Below are 17,647 nucleotides of genomic sequence, written 5' to 3'. Positions count from 1 at the left end.
TATGGGCTGCATTAGACTAAATGTCCAGAACTGGTTATTACACCAATAACAATTAAGATTACTAGTGGTTTCATTTACGGTTGGGGTTTACTTAGTTTTACTACTTCAATTTCTATTATCTAGATTTACCCTGAGGCTTTAAACCCAATATCCAATCACAATTTAAATCCTTTATATGCGTTTCTCCATTGGTTTTTATACTTCTTAATAAATTATTGTTAAAATATTTATCATTTCCAAACTTAGTAGTTTGTTTCTGTTCTAAATAAACTAAAGTTATGATCGAAGTATCGTGTTAAGTTTGATGTTAGTTTTCCATCAAAATTTCGTATTTTGACACCATTTCAAGCGGTCTAACAATGCATTCACCTTCTTCATTTCTCTTTAGCTGAATCCTAAACGAAAAGTAAATGAGGTTTCTCTAAACTCTGAATATTTGCATCTTATTTTATAGTTGAATCTCCTTTCAGGTTCTTTGTGGAGGTCTTTCTCAAAATATTTAGTAGTAATCAAAAAAGTCTGTATTTTCGTTTTCTTATATGTGGTTGAGATTTCGATCGTTAACCTACCATATACTTGTACTAAATAGGAAAAAAATGATAATTTTATAAATATTCTTCTATTTACAAGAATTCTTGATTTCCCAGGATAACGTAAATCATTTAATTCTTTATGCCTTTTAAATTTCACAAGCTCTTATGCCAATTAAGCTAAATTTGAAATTTATACGCACGATAAATTAAATGTTTAATTGTTTCAACATATGACTTTTTAATTATTTCACTTCTCTCCAGTGAACTGGAAGTTTAGAGCTCACGAGACCTTCTTGGAGCAATATTCAGTAATGCGAATAATTAATCATAAAAATTGAATTATTTTAATATTGTAAGGGACATCCAAACAGTCCAAAAATTATCACAATACAGCAGACGATTAATATAAATGTTTAGATTAATTTAAAGGACAAAAAATGTCTTGACATAAACGGCTTCATACTTTTCCACCCTTATTTAAAAATTGTTACTGTTTTTTTGAACTTTGTGAATTACGATAAACAATTCAGCCATTTTAAAAATTGAATATTATTAAAATGAAATACTAAAACTTCTAACCCTCTATTTATTAGGATTGTTAATTATATATTAGAATTTTATTAAATGAGCCGTTCAATGCACAACTTGATTAACTCCATAAAACAAAAAATGGAGAAATGTTATGAAAAAATGCACTTTTTTTTTTATAATTTCGTTTATAATATAAATTCAAATTAATTTACCTTATCATTCAACGCCTGCTACTGAATTTGAGTTAAATTATTGCAACGATTTACAATAGAGCACGCGTTGATCAAAATGACTTCTGAAATAAATTATTTATATTTAAAAGCCAAAACATTTTTGGCGTTTAATGGTGTTAAACTTGTATTATTTTGGAAATTCATTAAAAATATAAAAAGCTCTGTCTGAACCAAGAGTTTTGTTATTTAAATTTAAGATGTTTTAAAAAGTGGGGTTAATCAACTTGTGCAGTGAACGGCTCATATGAAACTTGAAATTGTGCTTCCATAAGCAAGTGAGCCAATCAATCTGTAAAATTTGGCGAGCAGTCTCTCAGGATAAAGGGAATTCTGGAAAAAAGAAAGGTTCGGGTCATCGATTAATGATTTAACTAAAATTTTTATTAGTTGTTTTTCTAAAATTTGCCAACAGATTTTGGGAAATTAGACCAAACAAGAGAGACTATTTCCTCGCTTGTAGTGTGGTGCGGAGGACGGTAAACAATTGTATAATGAAGAAGTAGAGTGATAATATGGAGTGCAATGTCTCCCAGCGGGTGACGTAATTCCGTTAAGATATTCTTTGTTTGAGAAAACTATAAAATTTCATAAGAACATCGTATCTATTCTATGGAGAAGTGAGGCCATTAATATTATTACATTAACGGTATTTCCCTCCTTAGTACGTTAAACTGCTTCTCGTCGTCATATGTATTTATGATTGTGGTAAAACTCTAATGTATAATAGGTAGAATATACGAATTATACTACCGCACTACTCCAGTCGTGTGAACCATGTCGTTAAATCCATGGAAGTCGGAGTAAGAAATAAAAATGTTATATTTATAATGTCCAAATTTATAACCGAATATTATCTTTAAGTGCTTTATTGCAGGCTACCATCCGGCCATGTTGCGCCACTTACATACGCAGACGCGAACCCATAAAGGAATGATATCATTATACAGGTGTTGAAAATATTATTCAACTAAAAATCAATAAATTGAATTGCAAGTGATATTACTTAAGATAAGTTACAAAAAAGAATGAAACATTTATTTTCAATGTTTGTTAAACTTGTATGATTGAAATGTTTGAACTTAAAATAAAATCCTTAAAAAAAGTCGCATTAGTAAAAACGCATTTCTCATTTACGAATTTTATACAAAAACTAAATTTTGCAAACGGCAATCAATACAGTTTCAAGCGAGAAAGGGACCACAAAATGAGAATTTTCTGGAACATTTTACACGATCGCTTACTTCTTCTCCGTAGAAAGGAGAGAAAGTGAAATAGCCTAAAAATAATTGTAGGTTATTGCTGCAGGTTGACTTTTCTCGCAATAAAATTGAAACAGAATCTTAATTCAGTTAGTTTTCAGTCCACCTTGAATCATTAGAATAAATTTTGAATTAGAATTATCAAAAAATAACCGAAAATAGCTTTTAATTACATCTAGCTAAAGGAGTTTTTGATTGGGTTGACTCACCATCCTAAACAATCTAGAATGATAGTTGCAGCTTAACAGACGTTATAGATGCATTAAGTTTTGAAGAGGCAATGGGTTAAAAAACGATGTAAAATGCTTTAACCGTTCATTTCCTATATTTCCAAAAGAAAGCAGCGTTAAATATAATTTAATTTAAATCAAATATTTAAATAATAAATCATTTTCACCAAATTTCGGATCAAATAGTCAATTTAAAGAGAGGAATACTGCCACATTTGAACAAATGAATAATGATAATTCTATATACATGAAATATAACAATAAATGGTCCAACTGCTACGATGTTTTATCTAAAGTTTGCTGTTAACTAGCTTTCTAATATCTTGTTGAAGTTACTAAACTTTTGTTCGCTGAAATATACTTGTTGATTTATCAGATTTACGTCTTTGTAGTTAAAAATCTACAGCTTCTCATAGCTCTTTCTAATTTCTGCTTCTAGAAGTGGACACTTTCTGATTCTACTTATAAAAGCTATATTGCAGTTTCACGTAAGGCTAAATCTCATTAACATTCAAGTTTCATTGCCTTTGCGTACGAGCTATAAACTTATTTAGCCGGTTTAATTTGTTTTATTAATAATATTGTGCGGATATAAAGTTATATTAAATAAAGCGTTTATAAGATAACTTGTGGTTTAATTTGTTCAATGTGGAAGATTTTTGGAAAAAGTTTTTAATTAAATTTGGTTAAAAGTTAAACTAAAATATCTTTCTTTCTTTTCCTTTTCATTGGGAACAATCCAACGTTGATTAGATAGAAGCAGAAGATTGGGAACAAGGTGGACGTTCAGTTCCGCTGACAGGGCGCTCTCTTTGTGGGCGGCCATAAACTGCTCCTTGCTTCCAGCCAATCTAACTTTAACTGCACTTTGGCGCAGATTGCTTTTGCACAAAACTTCTCTTTCTGTCCTTTGTTGCCGTTTTGATTGACATGTGTTCTTATCCACAAAGCTGTAATCATTATTTTTATTTATTTTTTATCTATCTAGAGGATTTTTTTTTAATTAAATGACAGAAATTTAGATTTCAATAGAAATGAAAAGTTTGATGCCTTCTAATGAATGAATAAATATTTATTTAAATAAATATTTACATAAAATAAATAATGAAGTATAATGTTCAATACATTTTAACCTTCAAAACAAGTGAGGAACGAGAAAGGTTAAGTGAGCAGGATAAGAATGCAGGGAAAAAAGGAGAGGAAAAACCTGCAGCTGGTGTAGAGAGTTAGAGAAGGATATGTTTTAGTCTTCTGTGTCTGTATGTTGTAGAAGGATCGTAGGAGGCTATATCTCGACAGAGTGGATTAGGATGGCAGTCTAGGATGGAAAGGAGTTTCAGCAGATGATTTTGGATATAGGAGTGTACGGGGATAATGGATGCAGTCTCGTGGAGTGAGTCAATTCTAGTGCGTCGTGGAGAGTCTGTTGTGAGTCTCAGAAATTTGTTTTACGTTGTCTGAAGTTTCTTGATGTTGCTACTACAAGTCAGGCTCCAGGCGGAGCAACATCGGCCTAATGACTACTTTATAGAGGAGGAGTTTGTTGGTCACAGTCATTTTGGAGTCACGTGAGAGTAGAGAAAATAATAGTCGTGTAGTCCAGTTTGCCTGCGTTTACTTTGTCCTGAACGTGGAGTAATGAAAGTCAGTTTGTTGTCCAAAGTTAGGCCTAAGTATTTAACGTGGGTAGACCATGCGATAAGAATATTATTATGTCTGATTTGTCGGTTAATGGAGGGTCTGCGTTTGGTAAAGAGTATAGCGTTAGTCTTGTCGTGGTTAATTTTAATTTTCCACTTACTGCTGAATTTGGTTAGTCTGCCTATTGCAAGAGTATGTCTTTTGGTGATGGTGTCCATTCTCCACGATGACGTGTAAAAGGCCACGTAATCAGCGTACAAAGCAAGGTTGACATGAGGAGGTTTGGGGAGAGGATTTTGAAGCCTTCTGATATCAGTAATTTAATTTACCTTACTGTGAGTATAAAAGTTCAAAAGAAGTACGACAATACTTTACATTTTAAGCCCTATTGATTCATTATCACAAGATATCACTTGGAGCATTCAGTCCAACTATTAGGTGCATTACTTATTAGGCGTTATTTGTACCCTGAAAACTGAATTCACGGCATCATTTGTTATCAACTGCAGAAGTTTCGCTTTAAGATGATGGGCGTTGGATGATTATATGCGTTGTGATTACTTGTGTTAGTGGTTTTAAAAACGATTCTGTTCCTTGTTCTGCTAATTCTCTGTATCCAAAATCCATCATTCACTTTCCTTTGCCAGCTTTCACATTTTCGCAAGAGATTCCTTTTTTTCAGGATATTATTAAGGCTTTCTCACACTTTCATGGATTAGTCATTCAGAAACTGTTTGATTTGACGTTCGCCTTTACAAAATATTAAACTGGTACTCTACAATCAAATGATTTTTGTTCAACTTTCCTAAAGTTAGTGATAGTTCGAAGCCACATTATTAGTTTCTGTCTATCAGAATGTTCATAGCTTAAGACTATGATTAATTCACCCTACAGTAAGGGATTTATCAGAAAACTAACGACTGTATCCAAAACTCTGGATGAGAATACATCTAAAAAAATTAAAACTTGTATGTTTCATTTAGTAAAATGTTGATTACAAACTGGAAAGTTGTGACCAGACTAGTCGCGTAATTTAATCAGACTAGTGTCGCTTATACGGCGGTAATCGCTGGCCATTTTTCCCAGTGTCTACTGAAGTAATGTTCATATCCACCCTCTAGAGCGCAATATAAGCACTTTTCCCTTAAAATCTTCTCAACTCCCTCCATCCAGTGGATTGCAACTATGTAGATTAGTAAGGGAGTTGACTAATCGCTGCGATTAACGCTCTGACTTTCCATCCCTTACCCTAACAGATATCATACCCATCCCGTTTACATTTTACCCCCTCCACACCTACAATCATTCTAACTTCCCTATCCATTGTTGATGATGATTGAATATCTTTCTCTGGCTCGATCTCTAATCAAATTCTAAAAACAAAAACAAAAAAAAAGTCAATTTGATTATATGTGTATTTTTTCACGTAAAGCCATCAGTTCTGTCGAATGTTAATGACTGTTATCAATAAAAAGACATCCCTGTTATTTTGCCAACGATCCTAACAGCATGAACTGTCAACATTACAATGAGAGTTTTAACCAACCACCTAGTAATCTGACTAAAAGCTTCTGATTGTCACTAATGTGTTTCTCATCTCAAAATGTATCGTTCTCAATAAACTTTTTTCGCTCGTGATTTCCGTAAAAGTAAAAATGTTTTTACTGCAATTGTTGTTAATCTACTCATACTTTACTCTGAAGGAAATAGTCCTTTCTACTAACAAGAATAAATAGGTAAATAAAAATATAACTTTATAATATTATAGTAACACCTACCCTTCATTTCCGCAAGGGGTGATGACTGGACAATTCGTGGCTGACCCAGTGGCGAAAACCAGCTGCCATTTAACCCTGGAACTTTTGGACTGGTGTAGCATGATACATGTAAATTCTCCCCAACAATGCTGCCGGAAAAGCAACGGGACATCTCTACATCTGAAAGACCAAGAAACTTTTTTTTTTACAAAACACGTTAGACTCAGATATTTTCTCCTTTAGGGGGTTAAAACCTCTGCGCTGATTGCGACCAGATGAGAAGTCCTCTTAAATGATAAATAATGATTGCGATTAATGGGAAACTGCAGCTAACTAAAAGGCGAGGTTTCTCCACCTTGATGGCAAGATATTGACAATACGCCTGCACAATCCAAATCTTTATCGAACATTACATACGAGTATTATACTCATCTATGACCGAATCAATCTATTATAAATTGCAATTTAGAACTAATAATTATTTACGAATTTTAATTGACATGTGGACTTTGATTCTTTAAAAAAAACTTGTTGCGAATGAATTTATTCTTCGTTTCTTTGTTTCAAAAAATTTCTTTGAACATTCCGTTTGTTCAATGTCACTCTTGTTACGTGTTTTATTTGTTCAATATGGGTGTGGAATGCGGAATAGTTGTAATTTTATTACTGGAAAAGAGAGTCCTTTAGTGCGGCCGAAGACGCCAGGAAGTATATGAGGTTTTAAGGGAAAAGATTAGACTTTATAGAGGTTGGCCAGGAACCCAATGCCACTACGTCCCAGAGGTGTTCTGCAGCCATCTAGTTAGCCATCTCTTCCAGTCTAGTCTTATTAATTAATCTGAGACTTAAGAGTATGTTATGGGATTCCTGGCCAAAGAATGAAGGAGTGGATTTTTCTTCTAAACAGACGAACCTCAAGCTATTCAAGTTCTTTTCATTGACAAAGTACTTCATGATACCTCTTCCTCCTGGCGGAACCCACACAGGCTACTCTCTGCCAGCTCCATTTGATGAAAGAGTTTCTTTATCCTAAAATTGTCAGTTAAGAAGCCTACGATCATCCAAACGACCAGACGGCCTCTTTTCTTAATATCACACAGTAAATTTGGACGAGTTGAAACACTTTTTCACTTGTATCTGGCCAAGATTTCCGCCTTCCATTTCTGCATCGATGACTCATAAACAGACCCGTGAAAACCCAGGTAGATCCTTTCCGAAGAACTGACAAAAACCCAATAAGCAAACGAAATATAAAGTTTAAACTTCTTGCGATATCGTTTTTGTGATGTGAGTTCCCTCACACACGTAGAACCATCCACACTCAAACTAGATCATTTTTTCAAACCATTTTCCGAACTCACGGATCTCAAAATAGATATTTCTAGTGAAAATCTAAATTTGAAAATTCGATTAGATTGCAATACTTCCTCAGTAGTAGTTAGAAAAAGTAAAGATCTTCCCAAAATGGTTTCTTTTACTTTTCATAAACAGAATTATTCATTGCTAACAACAAACGTTTGAAGAAATGGCAAGATAAATTTTAGTAAATAGATAGAAATAAATAACCATCAGTTTGGTTAGTAGAAGTGGCTGTAACCTGATTTGGAGGAGACTGCTAACTAATAGTCCCAACTAGCATCTTGACTCGATTTACAGACACTGACTGATCTCCAGTGTCCTCCAGAAGGGAGGGTCTGTACTTGGTATTCCTTTCACCCTTGGGACAAATTAAGACAAAAGACTGTACCCTGCTCCACTCAACAAGGTCCTCCTATTTCTCAAGTCACAGCTCCATTAAGGAGAAACAATTGCCTTTAAATTAGATTTAGTTTATCTATAAAAATTTCTACACTGTTTCCATTATTTTAATTTTCTTTGGTTGGACATTCTGTTTAGTACCAAACAAATACTTTTTTTATTTGTTCCTATTTTTTAAATTGGCCGCGAAGTTGGAGTAATTCATTAATATTAGCTTCTTCAACTAATAGTAAAGAAGAGCTGTTGGATTATTTCAAAACTGAATAGAAATTCCCTTCTTTTCGTAATTAATCTGAACTATCTTTCAGCCGACTGATTTTGAATCATTTTACTCACATCAAAAATTAAATTGTCTTAATTCTTCCAGTTCAAAAAAATATCTTCCAGTTCGGTTTTTAGGTCAGCTCTTAGCGAAAAACGACATTAAGTTAAAATACCCAATTAATTATGCAGAATTTTGAAAATTTCTCAAGGTTTTATTTTTTTGCTAATGTTAGACATAGATTTGTTTCGAACCCTCCTGTCTCTTCCCTATCTTATACCCACTGCGATTATGTGCGTTTATTTCGGTTCACATTATTTTATTTGAACTTTATGACAATAAAATTTTGAAAAGTTAAAAGATCATAATGATAAAAATATTATTGAATGAACTTTATGACAATATAATACTTATTTGCCTTTCTCACTTATTGATCGATTATGCAGGCTCCAATAGAATATACCCCTTTCCTTATACTGGCCCAATAAGTTTCATTGACTTCTGTCATTGATTACGGCGATATAACCCTTTCTTATCCATTAGTTCAGCATCGCTGACTCATCCACCATACATTAATTCACAATTCGTCTCATGTATACTTTATAATTAATTATATCTTTATACGTTAACATATTAATGATCTTTTTTTGAAATGTTATTGTTAAAAGATTACTAGATGGTTATTACCGGTAGTGTACTTTTGTGCACGTTATTCATTGGCGTTATTTCTTGCCGGAAACAGTGCCACTCCTAGCAATTTAAAAAAAAAAACGCTTAAAAAATGCCCAACCATTTATTTCGTATACAATAGTTACATTTAGTTTAATCTAAGGGTTTAAGATTTCCTAATTGTCTTATTATCTTTTTTATTCAACTGATTTTTGGCTGGTGGACGAGGTCAATTAACATGTGATGGGTTTTTTAGGGTCTTTAGTCCTTTATTTTGTTGCTGTGGTGCCCAGTTTTATATATATTTAATGAGCAGTGGCAAGGAGATCAAGAGATGTGAAAAGACGCGATGTAACATTAAGGGTGTACAGTGAATAGTTGGTTATTTATACTGCAAATAAATTGTATAAAATTGGAAACATGTCCATGATCAGTGTACCAACTTCTAAGTCTACCCCAAAATGGAAATAATACTCAAGATTATTATTAAATTTACGAAGATTTTTCTAATTACCGAATTCACAGCTTCTATAGGTCAGTTTGAACTAGTCCACCAGCAAAAAATCAGGTGAATAAAAAAGATAATTTGACAATTAGGAAACTTAAAATCCTAGGCAAACTAAATATAACTATTGTATACAGGAAATAAATGGTTGGACGTGATCAAAATATAGAGATTTCAAAAGCCAGAAAAAAAAAAAAAATTCAAGATCAGAGAAGATTTAATATAAAAACTTATAATAATTCATAAATTACTTAAATTATAAAAACACCGGAATATGGTTGATCTATTGACGAGGACGGAAGTTTAATTCTTTTGCTGAGGTACGTCACTCCTTTTGCGACAAGTGGCCACTTGATCGCAGCTGCTGTTTCTGCCAAGATTTGTAAAAGTATCTTTTATGATATCATTTCTTGCTTTATATGTGACTTAAAATACTCTTTTTCTGTAACATAATAATTATAATTAATTTTTTTATATTTACAATTTCTGCTAATTTCTTTACTAACTGGTTGGCTAATTTATTTCAAGTGCAGGGGCGACAGTAATTTCAGCATGTATTAAAAGGCAATTAAACAAGAAAGCTCCTGAACTTCTTGTTCTTGGGCTAAGGCTTACACTAAATGCCCTACTCTTCTTTCTTTACCTTTTACTAACCACCTAGCTACGTTTCATTGTCTTTTTTTTTGTTATCTTAGAGGGCTGAAAGATCTCATAAAGGCCGTGGTGAAGGCCATTCGTTTAGGGGAAGAGAGGTTCCTGAAGAAAAGAGATTTCTTGATTCCCAGGTTGAGGGTTTTGCTTCAGGCTACCTCCCCGATTCCGCAAAAACAATGTAGGATACAAAACTTGGCAGCGCAGAAAAAGTGATAGGTTAAATGATAACCGCCATGGCTTATGATAAGTGCTTTTAGAGGATGATAGAAAGTTCTAGATTCAAACAAAAGTAAACTTTCTTCTGGTTGAATTAGATACAGTGCGAAAAGTTGGCGAAGACCTGGTCAATATGAACTGTTATAAACTCTTCACTTTTCTTTAAATTTCTCAGTCCCAAATTAGAAACTTTTTAACCTCGGATTTTTAATAATTAATTGATTGCTTTAATAAAAAATCAAAGATTATTTTATCCGTTAAAGATGTCTTAAATACTCGATACATCAGTTTCTAAAAACTTTTGATTTAGGAACCATCCTCAAAAACTGAATTCCGTGATACTAAAATTTCGATTGTTCAACTCCATCACAATACTTTTCCTCTCCATCAGTAAGAGGATATCGAAATGATTAAACAAATCAAGCTCGATCATATAAAAATCGAACAATTTATCTTTTATCCATTACTTTACTAAGTGCCAGATTTGACCATATCAATATGATAATGGTAACCCATTAACATTTTATACCTCCTGAACTGGAATAACGAAAAACAATTGTTTAGCGAATTAACAATAAAAAATGTAAATTTGATCGTGATAATGGACAATATGTGCGAATTTAAATGTATTTACATAAAAGGGTGCACTTGTATGGCATCAATATATTGCAGCGCCACATATTGGCAGCGCGCGGCATACCACTCGTTTGCACTTGATGACCGCTCTGTACAGGCTCTGTAGCAAATAATTAAAATTCCACACTTCTCATCACTACGTGTGAATATGCGAAGCAGGTCCAAAACGTTCTACCCCAGACTACCTGCAAGAGCAGCACTATGTGCAGATAACAAACACCTTTGCATGTGAGCGAAGCTGTTCTACAAGTTCTGGACCCAAAGCTCTCCCTCTGTGAAATTCCCCAAGCCAAATACCTAGGCTCTAATTGGAGACAGCCATCGGGTTGGATGTGTAAATGAAAGAGACCAGTGCAGAGATGGTTTGGGGGAGATGCTGATAAATACTGTGAGAGAATTAGACTACCAAGATAATGTCGTCTGGCTAGATCGGACGTAATTTCATTTCGTGACAACTGCAATCATCTTGGAGCCAGCTAGCAACCTGACGAGTAACATTTATATTATAATGAAACTGCGCACAACGCACAGAGCAAAATTAAGTTTCTCTATCTTGCATACAAAGGGTATACATTAAAACTATTTTGTCCAACTACTTGGAAATTGGCGCCGCTTTTAGTAAATTTCTGCATTATTATTTACATTTCCCTTTTTTTATTAATTTCATTCGGCTGAAAATTATTTGCAGTAACTTAAGAATTTCATCTCACTCAGTATGGAACATTATTTGATTGAAATAATGTATCCCCTCTCCTAAAGGCACTTACTTTTTCTCAGTCCTAGTTTTTACTTTTGTAATAATAAGATAATTCTAAAAATTAGATGTACGTATAGTGTGAAACAACTCGCAAACATTTCTTACCGCCAATTTTTCTTGCAACTATTTTATGCGAAAAATTCGCTAAAGCCAGCAATAATTATTCGTTAAAGTGGCACTACTAATCGAACGATTTTCCTCAATTTTGGCATTTTACTCACTTATTTAATTGCTATTAATATTACGGAAATAGAAGAGTAAATATAACACAGAGCGGTTAGAGGCGAGGCCCGCAAATCCATGATGTTTCATGGTACTGGGTTCGATTCTCGGTCTAGGCCTTGGATTTTATTTAATGGTTAATAAAAGAATTTATTGTTAAGTGTGTTTGCTAGTCGCCTCCGTCCACGACACCTAATTGGTAGTTAGACGTAAAGTTCGCCTAAAAAAAGAAGTAGGCTTTACTTTACTTTACTTTAATAAGGGCTTAAATAACTCTTAAACGACCCTTTACAAGTATATTTAACCGCTCTTCCCTCCAGAACTGAGAAAGTATTTCTGCTAGCTCTACATTACTCTATTTCACACAAGCTGGTATCTGTAAACGGAAAACTTGTTCCTATTACTTTTGATTTAAATATTTAAGCAAAATATTCATTAAAAGAGTGAATATTCTCAAATTGGAAAGAAAACATTTACAAAGTTAACTTTAGGAAACTCAACAGTGAATTGATTGCTGGAAATATTTTAACGTTAATATATGCGAATGAAGGGTGTAGGATGTTAAAAGCCCATGCAATGAAACAGTTTTGGAGGCGTGTTTAGCAAGTAAGCAGAACTTTACAAATCATGTGTGCCTTGGAGATTTTCTTCTAGTTTATTTCCTAGTCAGCGAACGGAAATGTAAGACAGAATATATCACTGTCTCACTGACGAATGCGCACTCTTCTGTTATACAGTTACAAATACATTGTGTTAATTGCACTTCTGGAGAAGGAGCAGCCAACTCCTTGGATTAAACAAGAGTAGATGTACTCCTTCCGGCAAGAAAGATACTCAGTTGATACTTGTAGGTGTATAAGCTTAGTGATTGCACCAACGTCTCTAATGGATGAAACATTTCAATCAAGTCTAGAGATTCAAAGTTAGTGATTTCAAGCTCAGCCAGCGTTTATGTATCTCTACTTATTACATATGTTTCGTCCTCCTGCAACAAATTAATAGTGTGGTCGTGAGTGAGGTTTGAGGAATAATCACCCAGTGGTGATGCTTCTGGTAGGTTATTTCCATCTCCAACACCCGGTTAATGTCCCAGAAGCATCTAAATGTTTTCTGAAAGATGACTTCACAGCAGACCTTTGCCCTTTCCTTCGTCTTACCGCAGAATTTGCGACGCCATCTCGTTCTCTGTCAGGTTTCTTCAGAAGTTTGTAAGGTCTAGCAAAAAACCCTTCAAAATCTAGTCCATGATTTTAGGCTAGATCCGTTATAGGAGTGAGTATCCAGAAAAGTATCGGGTCTTGGCTAGGCACCCATTTTTCTGTCCCTGCTGTCAGTTTGGCCTAGTTTTGACTTGAAATATTTTATTATGTTATTGGCATTGCATAAATCAGAAATATTGGTTGAAAAGAGTTTCGGCTTTTGAAAGACCCAGAAGTTTTAAACAGAATGACTGCCAAAGAAGACGACGGCTAATTTTAAGAATAACGGCTGACGGTGTGGTCTATTTATTTAGATCGTTTTTCTTACTGTATAATTATTAATCTAGTTGGCTTTCGCCACATGACTTCCTCCACAAAGGGGCCCTCTGAGGCTCCAAGGGCCCATAAAAAGAAGGGGCCGGCCCTACTTGCTACAATTAGGTTGCATACTAGTATAGGGTAAGTTAGTACTTCTTTAGCTTTCATATCACTATTGCACCATTTCCTAACCATAGTAGGTTAATGGTAAAATAACCTTAGTTTTCAGTTCAATTCAAACATAGCTTTGTACTTTTACATGGTGACTTTGCAGTTTTCCTAATTTTTTTTTCAACGAATCTCCACCAAATGGCGTAAGAAATTATAAATAGCAAATATTCAAGTGACGTAATTTGACTATCCACAAATAATATACGGGTATTTTTCAAAGACAGTAGTTCCAAAACTGGCTCACTGCTGCTATATACTGGTAGAAGACACCATAATTATTATGGAGGTCATTGCACCGAGGCAAAGACTAACTAAAATCCCAGATGCCACAATGAAATTTCTACTTCGCGCACAACAGCATATTCCAAATAGGTAGAAGGTTTTCCTTTGTCTACCTTGTTTGCTTAAGATAGTTTGGTGAACAGATCACGTTTACCATCTTATTATCTTTGTGGCATATTTTTTTTTTCCATACACACAGCCATATAAATAAATTATACAGTATACTATGAAAAGTTGCGTGTTTGGAAGTACTAGACAAGTGTAGTTATTACGTAGGTAAGAGGGCTCTTTAGGTAAGATACATTAACCCCTGGATATGGGTAGAAGAGAATAGAGTTGGTGAGCCATATGTGTTGGGCAGGTGTTTGAATTCACTAACTCCCTTCTAGATGGGGAGCTCCGTCCCTCACCCTATTACGAGAGATAACAACTTTTTGTTATTTTATTTTTTATTACCTCATAACCATCGATACTATTGCAAGATTTTTAGCACAAATCGTTGCAGTGATTTGTCAAGATTAAACAGTACTAGATTACAATTTTTTATTAATGTATTGAAATACTTTTACTACATTCTACAACGTTCTGCGAGGATTTCTTAGTGTTCGGAGAGTTAAGAGCCAACGATTTGCTTGGTTGTCACCGAAGTAATGAACAGCATTGTTGCTAGATATGATCTCGAACAGGGTTCTAGGTTAAGCCGAGTTAGCTCACAAACAATGTACTTATATAAAACCTGGTCTGTAGACTTCCTCAGTTAAGACGCTTTTTTGGACTTGCCTTTCATAGAAAAAAAGTAACGTTATATCCGCGTCAAGGGTCTTCAACTTAGAGGTATAATGTGTTTATTTTAGTTAAGTATGCTGTAGCCGGGGTAACTTCAATTTTATATCATTAAAGATATTCTTGACAAACTGCTCTGACTGAATATCTGTGCTGTGGTCAACGATAAGTTGGACGATTCACTGCAGAACAATTTGATTTCTCCGACAAAATTTAACATCACAAGCCACAATAGCCTTACACAAATCGATCAATAACTAAAAAATTAATTTTCATTTTAAACCTAACTGTAACTTTTAAGTTTGAATTTCAAACGTAAAACAATGATACTTTTTGCAGTATGCAAAACGAAGTTTCTAATTTGACATTTAATACAACCTTTTATTATTATTTTCATACTTTTTCAAATATCAGGGTGATGAAACTATACTTTTCTACATTTTGTTCGTCTCTCCAACGACTTACGGAAGCAGTTAAAAGACTTTCCTTTGGATCATAAAGATAATGAAGCAGTAATCAGAACTGGAGTGAGCTACTACGCAAGTGCATAACGCTGCAAAAAGGGCCAGCCTTTCAGAATAATTTTTTGAACGTCCAGACTTTTAAAATGAATTATTTAACAAATTTGCGCTTGTATACTGAAAGATTAATTGTTTTAAACAAATTAATAACAGCTAGTCTCCTTTTTAGAAAAATATTTTTAGTTTGCTCAACCAAGGAAGCTACATCATTGCTTTCCACTTTCTAGTGTGACGCTACGTTGTAAATTGAAACTATTGGCAAACCATGGCGTTTTAAACTCATTGAATGCATCTGATACAAAGCAAACCCGTACAAGCTTTAGAACTATTAAGTTATTCTCAGCTATTATTTCTTTGAAAATAAAAATATTTCAAGTAATATTTATGGGTCAAATTAATTAAAATATTAATTAATATTTAGAATTCGCGTACTCACGTAGTGCAAGCTACTTCTTACTTCTCTTTCTCTAGTCAGGTAATTGTACAGATTTTTTGAATTTGAGTTTTTTTCCAAAAATTTCCATTTTTAGGTCCTCTGAAAAGTGGAAAAGTGGTTTCACAAAATTTTTCTGTGTCTCTGTTACCGCAACTGAAATGAGAAATCGCAACAAGTTAGAATTCCGTACAGGTGCCACCAGAGGATCCAATAACAAGAGGTTTAGGTCAAATTTGATCAACAAAAACCACCATTGTCGTGAAACTTTTTTTTCCAAATTTTTTAAAAAGATTTTTAAAAAAGCACGGACAGTTCCATGGTCTTTAAACCAGGCGTATTAATTGTATAGCTAAAGCAATAGACTATTTTTCAGCCGGGCTCAACATCTATCTACTAATTAGATGTCATGGATTGATTGTATATATAAATCTATAACTGTTATTTGAATCACCAATATCTAGAAAAAATCGATTTGGGGCACTTCTGAGATAGGAGTGGTTAGCCTTTCTTTCAACGTACCATGTTTTTGTATTCTAGTCTTGCCACGTGTATTCTCGGAGTTTGGGCGTTGTGAATGAATGGCATAAAGAGGAAGTCTTCTTCTGGAAGAGAAAGACACCAGAATTTTCATTTTCGCATCATGCTTTCACCTTCAAGAAGTTTTGACGCCAGAAAGTTAGTTAAAGTAATTGAAACACTAAATATTCATTAAAAATGCCAGGTTTACAGGAAAACCTCTTTATAGATGATTATATGTGGTCGAGTGTGTATCAGACCTACCATTTAATGTTGCAGTCAGATTGTATGACCAGCATAAGTTAGTTTGTACAGTCATGGAAGCATTAAAAACAGCAAGGTGCGCACATGTCGCATGTAAACACTATATATTACACAGAAACCAATCACTACCTCTAATTTCTTAAATAAAAATACAACAGAAAAAAAGTCCAGTGTCAAAGTAACACTCTTAACTGCCAGTTAGCACGCCACTGTTAGGATAACAGCAGTCAAATTGTTACATGCCCCCAATGTCCCGACACTGCAATCACACATACGAACAATTTTCTGTCAATATGACAACCCTTTGACACGCACCTGTAGGTACGAATATTTACCAATTGTAATCATCGTCTGTAAACAAATGGAAAATATTATACTGAGTAGTGTCTGATGTTGGAATAAATGGAACTGTCTTTCAAAGTACTTGGCTATCGTCAACTCTAGAGCTGCTCAAATATAGTTCTATTTGTTCATGGCAGACTTTCCTTGCCGAACTACTGATATGTCGGACAGGGTTGTCACAAACCACAGATGTTTTAGTTTCAAAGTAACTATCATTTTATCATTTATTTATTTCGTTTTTTCTATTATTTGTATTACTTTTCATCACAGATGTTAGTTCTAGGGACAAGTTCAAAAAGAAAAAGGCATTCAGCAACAACCAAAATAACTAGGGATTCCAGTTGTGTTGGCTGTTACCTAAAAAATAAGTTGCCGTGAAGTATAAGGGCTAAGAATGAAATCAAAAAGGGCAAGTGTGTAAAAATTTATCTATGGCTCAACACTTTGGTATTCCCTGAAGCACTAATCTCCATGAAGGTACAGTAAAGCAAGTCTCTTCCTTACAAAAGGGCCAACAGGCCCTATTTACCTTCTAACTTACCTAAAGTGTGACTCATGTTCTTACCAATCCTGTACTTGTGGAGGAGGTCAAAATGACTATGACCCATCTTAGTCGTAATGACCACACAGCGTGTTGATTTTTTTTTTTTTTTCATACAGCAGGTGGCCTTCTCACATTTTATTGCCATGAAGTGGCGACCACTCTAATCTATTGGTTTCCATTTTCATGTTTACTCTGACCAGGTCTATGTTCTGAGGTTGTAAATATTTTCTACTATCAGCTTAATGTGACTACTGCTGAGATCTGTTTTATCTTTAGTTTCGTTCCTAGAGTCGTTATAAACCCACTAAGTGTTTATTGTATTGTAATAACCTTATCTCATGATAGGGATTTAGTAAGTTGTGCTCAGGGATTGTCTGTTATCCAATCCTAATGAAACGGGTTTTTTGA

At 34.2% G+C, this 17,647-nt stretch overlaps 1 long non-coding RNA gene across 1 annotated transcript in view; it reads right to left on the bottom strand.

Moving 5' to 3' along the window:
* Positions 1 to 3,184: 3,184 nt before the first annotated feature.
* LOC141451493 (uncharacterized) overlaps positions 3,185 to 17,647 on the bottom strand; it is a 66,845-nt gene continuing 52,382 nt past the window's right edge. The window contains exons 2-3 of the long non-coding RNA XR_012456848.1: positions 6,206 to 6,364; positions 3,185 to 3,736 (exon numbers count right to left, since the gene is read on the bottom strand). This is a non-coding gene — a long non-coding RNA (uncharacterized lncRNA). The remainder of the gene's footprint in view (positions 3,737 to 6,205; positions 6,365 to 17,647) is intronic.

The sequence above is a fragment of the Rhodnius prolixus genome, unplaced genomic scaffold (genome assembly GCF_049639745.1).
Source record: "Rhodnius prolixus isolate KJV_2025 unplaced genomic scaffold, Rpr scaffold_1, whole genome shotgun sequence".
NCBI lineage: Eukaryota > Metazoa > Arthropoda > Insecta > Hemiptera > Reduviidae > Rhodnius > Rhodnius prolixus.
Note: the sequence above shows the minus strand (reverse complement) of the source record. Positions and strands in the feature narration are given on the sequence as shown.